The sequence below is a fragment of the Belonocnema kinseyi genome, chromosome 6, assembly GCF_010883055.1.
Source record: "Belonocnema kinseyi isolate 2016_QV_RU_SX_M_011 chromosome 6, B_treatae_v1, whole genome shotgun sequence".
Classification (NCBI taxonomy): Eukaryota; Metazoa; Arthropoda; class Insecta; order Hymenoptera; family Cynipidae; genus Belonocnema; species Belonocnema kinseyi.
The window spans coordinates 124,433,589-124,443,759 of record NC_046662.1 but is presented as its reverse complement, the minus strand read 5'-3'; the positions used below and the strand labels follow the sequence as shown (position 1 = coordinate 124,443,759).

Sequence of the window (10,171 nt, the reverse complement as noted above, 5' to 3'; positions counted from 1 at the left end):
GGGCCAAAAGTAAGCGTGGCGTTCTCCATATATAAGGCAGCGTCGACTTCCGGATTAGACCATTTAACGTGGTCCTCTGGATAGAGGGGGCGGGAGTTGTTAGGCCCCCATTAGTTTATCGTTAGCTCTGCTTTCCTGCCTGATGTCGATGGAGTGGAAAATTCCATCCCTCTCAGCAACCAACTCTTCCGAGGAATGCGCGGTGGAGGTCAGATTGCTACCCGTAGCCGAATTTAATTCGTTGTACGTTACCCCACTTTTGCTGTGCAAATCCAAACGGCTTTCTTTTTGAGAGGCTGCCTGGAGTGGGGAGGTTCCGGGTCGCTTTAAAGATACGGATCGCGAAGTGGGTTCTGCTGATTCCCAGGCACACCGCCCATCGTCCAGAGTGAAGCCGCTTTACTGTTTGAACCATATCTGAGACCAGTTCCACCTCTATTCACCTCCTCCAGTGGAGAAGCTGGACCAAGAAAATTTAGTTTCCCACCAGGCCTGGACTGATGCATCCTGAAGATTACTAAATACCTAAAAAAAAGGCTAAATTAGAATGGAGTTTCAATTTTTAAAATACTTATGGACTATTCCGCACCGATTAGAAAATCACAAGCTAACCTGCTTTCAGATCTTACCCATCTTCCACGATCAGTGGAAAGAGGAGATTAGATTAGTCGCTTTTAAAGCTAGACAAATCGGATACAAACCATCTAAACCTTTTGGAAAACAGGAAGGGAGAGATTGCTGATGTAAACAAAGGTAGTTTGTTTTGTCGAACTCTACATGTATCAGAGTGAGTACACAGTGTTTGATTGACCTTGAAGAGTGTTTGATTCCAAGTGCGTTCTTTGCTTATCCCATACTTCCAGGCAGCCAGAGTAGGTTAAGCGGCAAAAAAACCTCATCAGAAGCGAATGGGAGTATGTTAATTATGCAGATTCACCTCGAGAGAAGAAATTATTCCGTAGGTGCAAGTGCAACAGTACCAAGCATTAGCAGGCACTAACCACGTTTGTTGGTTCTTACCCTCCTGGATGCAGTCTTCTGAACTTTAACTAGGCTTATGTAACCCAAAGAAGCTTCTGTGATTGAGAAACACCGTTTAAGGTCCAAAGATGAACACAAATTATCAAACCAGCGTGATAAGTATTCACGCTCCGATAAAACCAGAAAGATCAAATAGTAACCGCTTGAACGTCCGATCAGGTATAATGCTAAGGACTGAATCCCAACTGTAAACGCTAAAGTCACTTGCTGAAGGTTCCGCGCATGCTCCGTCAGTTTAGCCTTTTAAGTTTATGAAAATTTTTACCAAATTAGTTAGATTTTAATTATTATCATGAATCTTCAAGAAAAAAAGATTATTTAACAGAGAAGGTTGAAATTTTAACAAGGAAAGACTGTTGAAATTTCATACCAAAACGTTAAAAAAATATTTGTTTCCCATTTCTTTTAGAAGATAAGTTTGATTATTTAACTTTTAAATTGGGTTATTGAATAAAATACAATAAAGTAAAATCAGAGAGATTAATTGTTTTTTCAGCAGGCGCCATACAGTCTACGAAACTCCTTCAACCATGCATCACTATACTCTTCCGGGAAATTCCCTCTATTATTTATCTATTTCTTATCTTCCATCCCTACACTTTAGAAAAAGACACGTGTCTAGCGAGATAAGACCCAGATACACATCAGGGTTTAATGACCTTGCGGCGTAATGAACGGGGATGGCGCCAGTCTATACAGACGGCCAAGGAGTGGGGGTAGTGGACTGGCGGCCCATAGTTGCTCCTTACTACTTATGTATATGAATTTTCACCAAAATAGGTGACTTGTCAAAATGTAAATTTTAAATCAAACATGAAATAGTTAAACATTCAGTTAACATTTTTTTCAAACAAACAAGATGAATTTCCAACAAAATAAATCAATTTTCTACCAAAGAAATACTTTGGACAAAATACAACGAGTGAGCCATCCTGCATAGTGCGTCTTCGGATGGACAGAAGGATAGATTGGAATAACCAAGCCCTTTAAGTTTTTAAAAGGCGAGTATTTGCGTCCCCCTTTCTTTCGCAAAAAAATTACACCCTATTTTGTCTTTTTTGAATTTTAAAGTATAAAAAATCGCTTTTCTACCAATTGTCGAATAATAAAATTTACATTAAAAAAAATTAATTTTCAATCAAATAAAGAACGAGGTTTCAACAAAATATTGTAACAAAAAAAATTAATTTTTGATAAAAAAACACTAATTTTACAAAATACAAGAATGAAAAAAACGATATTTCGGATTCTAATCGTATACAAAACTACGAATTTTTGCAGACGTTTCGAGAAAAATTGTCCATGAAAAATAATTTTTCAACCTAAAAAACAAATTTTTAACAAAATAGTTAAATTTTCAACTAAAAAGATTAATTTTCCCCTAAAAAGACAAATTTCCATTAAAATACCTGAATCTTCAACTAATGAAATTAGTTTTAAACACATAATGGAATAGTTTTTTTTCTGAATTGGTCTGAAAATCGCGCACTTTTCATTATTTCTGGGTCCGATTTAATCTTAACCAATCAAAACAGTGGGAAGTTGTGACATAACTCTACCTAGAGGATCTCTAGTTTTCCCGCCAGCAGTCAACGAAGTCAATTTAGCTAGTGGTTGAAGTAAAAATACCTAATAATCTATTCTTTATGTGGACCGTAGTCCTTGTGTTCACTTTTCAAAGTTTCATTGTAGTAAATAATAAAAAATTTATCGAGGGAGTAGAGCCTGAAAAAAAAATATAGGAGCATTTGTCGTAGAAACTCATAATAGTCGAGAAAAGAAAAAATGCTGCTTTGTACATGATTTGTGATAGTGTAACTTATATATTGTTTCGAAGGATATTGTAAACGCTAAATGATAGGTTAGCGAACATCGGAGAGAGGAAAGTGGTTGTTTCTGCCCTGATATTCAAAGCCCCATCTGAGGAAAAATTTAAGGGCGTCTAGGCAAGATCCGTTTGGCAGATGGTACTGTAAAGCGTAACATTTCGCTTGATGTTAAAATAGTCTCGAAACTGTATAACTTGTAACTCACACAGTTTTTGGACATCTACTACTATCGTATGTTGAATACCCTCAGATTCAAGAATACCCAGATATTTATATGATTCACCTGCAGCCATTGCATCGATGTCATTTTCGAACTTGTTTTCTAACTCTGCGGTCCCTAATTCCCCTCTGATTAAATGCACTTTCCTAGATTTATCTATTTCGAACTCCATGTGGATATCATTGGAAAACTGCTTTGTGACATCAATCACTTGCTGCAGTTTCTGGGCTGAACAAGCGTACAGCTTTAGGTTATCCATGTAAAGAAGATGGGTCACTTGATGACCATCCTCATTAGCATGAATTCTGAACCCATGAGACATGCTGTTTAGTGTTTTCCTCAATGGATTCAACGCTAAGCAGAACCATAGTGCGCTAAAGGAGTCTCCTTGATATATACCCTTAGTAAAGCGTATTAATCTAGTTATTCTTGGTTGTCCATGATCTAAATACTTAATTCTTATACCCCAGAGCCTCATCGCATGGCTTAGAAAGTCAATAATGCGTGGGCAGTTTTGTCAAGTTTTAAGGCATTTATAAATTGCTGGAAGGCAGACTATCGGTCGAAAGTCAGATGGATTTTGACTCATGGTGGATCTTGATCCCTTGCTGTCACAAAAGCTGCATTTTCAGGCCTAGATTTCCGGCCCAACGTTTTAACGGTTGCCACAGCTGCACAGTATACAAGAGTTTGCACCTCTAATGCAGTTTGTGCTACGTTCAAATACGTAGGTAACACCTTGCTTTCCAGATGTGCCAGAAAATGCCTTAGTGTTTTTTTGACATATCTAAACTTTATTAAAGCATGACCAAAATTCCTTTCAAGCTGCTGCAGTTTTTCTGGGATTTCCCTATCCACATCATCGTTAGTAATATCCGGATATGGTTCTAATGGATCCGGTACATGATGTTCATTATTCCTAGCACCTATGTCTTCAGTATCAATCAAGCCTTCGTTGTCCACATCTTCAAAGACGAATTCATCAATAGGAAGCTACTGTTGCACTTCCATTTTGATAGCAGCTATTTCAACAGCCGAAAACAGTCTGTTTACAGATAATGAGCGTTTTTGATCTGCCAGATTCTGGTAATTTATTTTTGTGGCTAGCTCTACGTATTTAAGTAAGAAGAGTCTATAATGTGCTCTCCTCACACTTTTCCCACATTTCACTGCCAAAAAATAAAGGCGCAGAACATCCTTGATCATATGGTATGTCCATTTTCGTCGCTTTTTTGGTTTCTGAACCTCTGCTTCTGCCTTTGGTTGTATAAGGCCATCCACCTCTGGAGGATGTGGTGGTGTTGGATCATTAATAGGTTGAGGATGATCATCAATTACTCCGGCTTGACCGTTTGATGTGGCTTCCTCTAACTGATGTTCATTGACGTCGTTTCTCCACGCCAAATCAACCTGTTGTTTAATCTCCATTGCTCGGTCTTCTGTAACGTGTAGATTAGTCCTGATGTCCTTCACCCTAGCGATAAGATCTCTTAGTGCGACTTTTTGTATATTAGGATACTTTTCAGCAAATTTGGTTATTAAATTGTATCCTTTTTCCATTATTGTTTCAAACTTAGCACTTTCGTAATAGAGACGTCCGAATTGATGCTCTCCCACGGTATTTCTGTAGAGATGGTTGGTTTAAAATAGCTGACGCTAGCCAAAGCATCCTTAGCAGGCACAGTTGATGTTCCGCTGCTTACCGTTTTTGCAGATGCTCTTGCTGGCCAGCTGTTTGATTAGTGAGATCTGCCTGACCATCTCAGAAATTACAATCGCCACCGTCCCGCATGCTGTGGCCACCTGCTGTGGCTCCAGGGGCGCCCCGACGATCTTCGAAAAGCGACAAGCGTTTCAAAATCTTTAATATATTCTCCATTTTTCATTTATGGGTTTTGGTGTTCTACTTAGTACCTCTCCTCTTCGTTATCAGCCTATTTGGCTTGGGAAACGCGGTCCGTAGCAATGCTACCGCCAACATAGCCGTCAAAGTCATAAGATTTATTTGGTTATTTGAGGTTGATATTTATGATATCTTCGCACACTTACTTCAAGAAATTAATTGTGAAAGGGACAGCATAACCAATTAATAAACTATTTGAAAACAACACATTCCAAATAATATTCAGTTTTTTCAAAAGAATAGATAAAAATTATTATGTTTTGGCAGTCTTTGCTATATTGTTGAGAAAAGATATGAAAAGAAATGTGTAATTGTAACTTAAATTTACAATTTCAATTTAAAGAAAGGAAAAGTTTTCAAATCTTCGAAGTTTCTTATAAGTTTAATGTACAAAGTTTTAAATAATCATTAATGTCAATCTAAATTAAGTTTTGCATTAAATAAATTTTTTACTTATTTGTGTATTTTATGCAGACAGGGTTCTACAATTACAACCATGGAACCTCTCGGGGATGAACTATGTTATTTTTTAGAGGACAATTTTTAAATGTTTAAAAATTAATAAAATGGTGGCGGTTTTTCTAGGAAAATTATAAGTCGCCTTTCTCAAAAGATTCACCATTAAAATGTTTGCCATTTATCTTTAACTTGTACTTTGATAGGGAATATATCTTGTAAGTTCAATGCTGGCTGAATAACCTTTGTGGCTAGGAGAAATTTTTTTCTCACAATCGAATTTTCGACCTTCTCTCGGAAACAATGACAGATACGAAAATTGTTAACATAACATTTTTCATGCCTAAGAAAAGACCTATGAGAAATTACTCCTAACCTCAAGAATGGTTTATCCATTTTTTCCAGAAGATAAATTTTTTTCATGTTTTAGAAATGTAAAAAAATCAACGATTTTTCTGATAAACTCGCCTTTTTATTTTTTCGCATATATTTTTTTACAATTTTTGCGGACAGAGCAAAGGCATTTTATCAGCATCACACTGGCTAAACCAATTTTCAGGCTGGGAGAATTTTTTTCCCTACAAATGCAGGGTTTGAATTTTTCTCGTAAACGATGAAAGATGATGAAAAAGAACTAGAGACATTTTTTATGTAACTTCTTAGATAAGCAAACTTATCATAGTAAAAATTAGGAAAAATGTCCAACAAATTTAAGGTTGATTTCCTGAGAAAATCTACTTTTAATATTTTCAGATGAACAGTCGCCATTTTGTTAACTTTAAATCTTTTTAAATGTTTTTGGTAGATTACGGAAGAAGATGATAAACGCTTCTATAATCATAAACATAATAATAAATATATAATATATTAATAAATATATATAAATTTGTCATAAGGACAACCGCAGGATTTCGCCGGGAGCGCGTGCTAATCTGAAAAATTGCATCCGCACCCAGAGAAATCGCGGTAAAATTTCAGCCACAGCCACGTCTCACGACCGTGAAATGGGTTGCTACAGTCTATAATGAAATCAATACGACGATCCAGCAAAAGTTTCGTGCACCCTAAGAACACGGAGCGATCCAAGGACTACCGCCTTCTGCATTTTTCCTACAAGTGTTGTAGCATATTGTTAACACGCAGGGATGCCGCTGGTGCCGAAAATTGGATAACGAGCATAGTTCGCTTCTCGAAGTCAAGAAGAACTATGTCAGGCCTCGAGTGTGCAACAGAAACAATTGTCGAGATTATAAAGTTCCAGCATATGCGGCACTTCCCATTCTCTACAATTGACTCGATTTCCCTAGGAGCATTTAGAGAAGCGATATTCAGGTAAATTCCGTAAGAATGGCAGAGATGGTAATAAAGCACTCTTAGTGCCGCATTGTGCCTTCAAATGTAGGTCGTTCCCGCATGAGTTGGACAACTAAATAGTATATGTGCATGACACGCCCTGCAGCTATTATTGAGAATGTCTTGGCTTAAAATGTGTCGACGGTATGTTAAGATGGAAATAACACCGTCTTGGCATGCCAAAATGAAACCCTTCTTACCAGACTTTAATCCGGGTGATTTAAGGAAAGCAAAAGTAAGCTCACACAACATTGACTGGTCCTCCACATTTCTGTGGAAGATACCGTGCATCCTCTTTTCGAGGAGCTGTTCACGAAAGTTTTTCTCTTGTGCTCTCTTAATCCAGGCTTTCAGGAGTGAGTACTCGAAATAGATAAGATTCGATGCATTTTGCTCACCCCTAATACTGAAGTTAAGTCCGAGTGTTTCAGAATCCTCCTCCGCTGCTTTGTTTAGAAACGCTCCTTTGCCCACTTCTTCGTGCTTCCTGACCATTTTAAGAAGAGGGTCTTTTCCATTTGCGACTCTATGCGCTGTACCCAAACTAATCCTGTTGTGGAGACATTTAAGACTCAATATTCTGCGACCACCTTGACGGCGTGAGATGTACAGTCGCGGAACAGAAGACTTAAGATGCATGATTTTGTGCTGGATGAGACGTTTGAGTATTCTTTATAGAAGTGACATCCTGAATGCGGCTTTGTGGCACGCCCAGGTATGTATAAGTCTCTCCGGCGCAAAGGTGTTGTATAGCGCTTCTATCAATGAGCTCAGGATCTTCAGGGATGCCATTAAGTTTTCCTCGCTTCAAATCAACCTTGGCGCATTTATCTAACCCAAATTCCATTCCAATTTCCTTAGTATATCGTTCGCCAATCCCTAGAGCTAGAAGTAGTTGCTCTTTTTTTAGCATAGATCTTAAGATCGTCCATGTAAAATACATGAGTTACCTTCTACTTTCGATCTGCAGGTTTGCAGCAAAAGTACCCGTGTGAATGACGAAGTGCTAGTGATAGAGACAATAATGTAAGGCAAAAGTAGAGTGGGCTGATGGTGTCGCCCTGAAAGACACCTCTCTGAAAGGTGACCTTGTTAGTTGTCACACGATCAGCAGGTTCTCCCGACATCCCGCTATGCCTTTCTTTGAGCCTCGTTGTTCATACATTTCTTGCCATACGGTTTCAATTGCCCGAACAATCCTAACATCTAGGATAGCTGTGGATATCTTATACAGTGTGTTCAGACAAGTGATTGGCCTGTAATTCTTCGGATCAGCTGAGTTGCCTAGTTTCGGCAGGAGTATTGTGCACCCTTTCACCAACCACTCCGGAATCGGCTCTTCGGACTTTGAATATAAGGTTAAAATACGGGCCAAATGCTGATGGGTTAAACGAAACTTCTTCCACCAAAAGGTTTTGATACAATCTGATCCTGGAGCGGAATAGTTCTTCATCCTTCTTAATACATTTTTCACCTCCTCGGTAGTGTTGGGTGGGCATTGTTTATCAGGTGTTATGAGGGCAACACATAACTCCTTGAAGCTATTTATATTTTCTGAGTCTTCGTCCAGTCTATGCTGCACTTCGTAGACTTCTCTCCAAAATACTTCTCGACCTCCTTTGGCTTGAGCAGGTGTTCGACAGTAACTGGAGGGTCTTGGAAGATTTGAGATGGGTCCGAGAGAAACTGTTGATTTTCTCTGACCCACCTCTCCCTCCACTCTAGACTTCTCTTAGCTTCAGATAGTATCCATATTCTCCAGAGCTGCCAGATCGAGCCTGAAATTTACCCCCACCATAGCTACCATTTAGGAGCCGCAAAACAGAAGGTGCATGATAACCGCCGTGAGTTCGTGTATAAGCCGAAAATGCACGATTCGACTTCGGTTATCTACTGTACGATGATTGCCAATCTGAAAGCTTCGGAAGATTTCAGTGTTCTTCTATTTATATCTCGATCCCCATTTGAAAGAAATGGAAGAAATTGGCGAAGTGATTCTTCATTTCATGCATGAGTCGAGTTTGAGGTTATGTTTTTCAGGTGTATATAGTATAAATAATATTACTATTATATTTATTATTAATGTTAATATTATTATTATAAAATATAACATCAATTTTAATTAATATTTGACTAAATTTTAATAGAAATAGATAAACTTTTGACTAAAACAATTAGTTTTTTGAACAAAAATTTGAATAAAATACATAAATTAAAAAAAATGGTTAAATTTATTTTAAACAAAATATTTAAATATTTAAACATAAAGTTAAATATTTAAACCAAAGGATGAATTGTATTCGAAAAAAGGCATTTTTAATAAAGTACCTGAACTTTGCACAAAAGAAATTTATTTTCTACCAAGTCTGCTTTCAACCAGAAAAATTGAAGAAAGTATTTAAAATTTTTTTAAATTGTTTTAAATTATTGAAATTAATTGAAGATTCCTTAAAATGTTTTAAAACATCCTAAAACATTTAAAATCCTTTAAAATATCTTGAAATTTTGCAAAGCTCTTGAAAACTCCTTGCAATTTTAAAAATAACCTAACATATTTTAAATCCTTTAAAATCTCATTCTAAATAATTTAAATCAATTGAAAATTCCTTGAAATTTATTCAAATGTCCTAAAATATATCAAATCCTTTAAAATCCCATATTAAATTACTGTTATCAATAGAAAATTCCTTGGCGTATTTTTATACTTCCTCAAATATTTTAAATCCATACAAATTTTTGAAATCTCTTGAAATTTTTTAAAGCACTTGAAAATATCTTGCAATTAAAAAAAAACATGAAATACTTCAAATTTGTAAAATATCATACTAAATGATTAAAATTATTTGAAAATTCCTTGAAATCTATTAAAATATCTTAAAATATATCAAATCCTTTAGAATCTCATATGAAATTACTATAATCAATTGAAAATTCCTTAGCGTCTTTTAAACCTTGCTCAAATATTTAAAATCCTTTTAAATCTTTTGAAATCTCTTGAAAATCTCTTGAAATTTAAAAAAAAACATGAAATTTTTCAAACCCTTCAAAATCTCATACTAAATTATTAAAATTATTTCAAAATTTCTTGAAATCTATCAAAAAATCCTAATATATTGAAAATCCTTTGAAATTTTGTGAAAACCCTCGACATCTTTTAAAGTAACTTAAAAATATTTAAAAGATGTCAAGATTTTTAAAAATATTTTGAAGATTTCGATATATTTGAGAGTATTTTGAAAGGTTCCTAGGAATTTTTAATTGATTACAGTAATTTACAGTCTGTCAAGTTAAAGCGTGGGTGGCTTTACTCGCAGTCGGTAAGGTGTATCGACATGATTTTGGTGTCAAAATATTAAGAAGAGCTCCCTC

General features: G+C 36.3%; 1 protein-coding gene across 1 annotated transcript in view; it reads right to left on the bottom strand.

The window, feature by feature from the left end:
* Positions 1 to 496: 496 nt before the first annotated feature.
* Positions 497 to 10,171, bottom strand: part of LOC117175590 — a 222,672-nt gene continuing 212,997 nt past the window's right edge. Inside the window, exon 5 of the mRNA XM_033365298.1 lies at positions 497 to 525. The gene's annotated coding sequence lies outside the window, so the exon portion shown is untranslated. The remainder of the gene's footprint in view (positions 526 to 10,171) is intronic.